This window comes from Salvelinus fontinalis, chromosome 16 (genome assembly GCF_029448725.1).
Source record: "Salvelinus fontinalis isolate EN_2023a chromosome 16, ASM2944872v1, whole genome shotgun sequence".
Taxonomy (NCBI): domain Eukaryota; kingdom Metazoa; phylum Chordata; class Actinopteri; order Salmoniformes; family Salmonidae; genus Salvelinus; species Salvelinus fontinalis.
The window spans coordinates 46,897,013-46,898,157 of NC_074680.1; the positions used below are offsets into that span (position 1 = coordinate 46,897,013).

Here is a 1,145-nt window from a genome sequence, read left to right on the forward strand (position 1 = left end):
TCTGGTCTCACATTGGTCTCATCTGGTCTGGTCTGGTCTCATCTGGTCTGGTCTCATCTGGTCTGGTCTGGTCTCATCTGGTCTGGTCTCATCTGGTCTCATCTGGTCTGATCTGGTCTCATCTGGTCTGATCTCATCTGGTCTGGTCTGGTCTCATCTGGTCTCGTCTGGTCTCATCTGGTCTGATCTGGTCTCATCTGGTCTGGTCTCACCTGGTCTGATCTCATCTGGTCTGATCTGGTCTCATCTGGTCTGGTCTCATCTGGTCTCATCTGGTCTGGTCTCATCTGGTCTGGTCTCATCTGGTTTGGTCTCATATGGTCTGGTTTGTATTCCACTACAAGAGACAACTGGTCTTAAAGCTGGAGAGATCTGAGCTGCCATTAGAAGTCTCAACACCTTGATGAGAACAATTTTTTTTAAACAACAACAAAAATGACCAAAAAAAATGACAAATCAAAGATGCTATTTTCTGATCTTACATTACGGAGAACAAAAAAAAAGATGACATCGTTAACGGAAAATATGTTGTTGATGATGAATGGACTCATAGTGTTTAGTTTCTTATTAAACGAACGCAGCGGCAGAGATCTCAGAGACAAAGAGGAGGAGCAACGGAGGAAAACGAAGTAACGACAGATCAAAAACTAAGTAACAAAACGAAGAAACGACAGGTCAAAAACTAAGTAACAAAACGAAGAAACGACAGGTCAACTATCAAACTAAAGACGGGAGGATAAGGAGAGGAAAGCAAGGATTATCAAACTGCCTTGAACATTACTTCACTACTCTCTCTCTCTATATATATATAATATAGAGACATATTTTCTGTATATTTTGAATATTTGTTTTCAATGTTGTCACATTCGGCTTCTTCAGTCAGAGGACTGCTGTGGTTTGGTTTGGGGGGGGGGGGGGGGGGGGGGTTGTATCCGGGGGGGAAAGGATACCTATGTCTCAAATGGCACCCTGCAGAGAGAAATCCTTTTTCCTAGGGCCCATATAGCTCTGGTGCACTACATAGGGAATAGGGCTTTGGTCAACAGTAGTGCACTACATAGGGAATAGGTTGCCATTTGAGATGTACCCCGATGTCGTCTTCATGTTTTCTAAATATCTATTACATCTTAACTAATGAATTAAAG

At 42.7% G+C, this 1,145-nt stretch overlaps 1 protein-coding gene across 3 annotated transcripts in view; it reads left to right on the plus strand.

Moving 5' to 3' along the window:
- Positions 1 to 914, plus strand: part of LOC129813264 (sodium/calcium exchanger 3-like) — a 155,295-nt gene extending 154,381 nt beyond the window's left edge. For all 3 annotated transcript variants that reach the window (XM_055865573.1, XM_055865574.1, XM_055865575.1), the window contains one exon: positions 1 to 914. This exon is cut by the window's left edge and continues 844 nt beyond it. The gene's annotated coding sequence lies outside the window, so the exon portion shown is untranslated.
- The last annotated feature ends 231 nt before the right edge of the window (positions 915 to 1,145 follow it).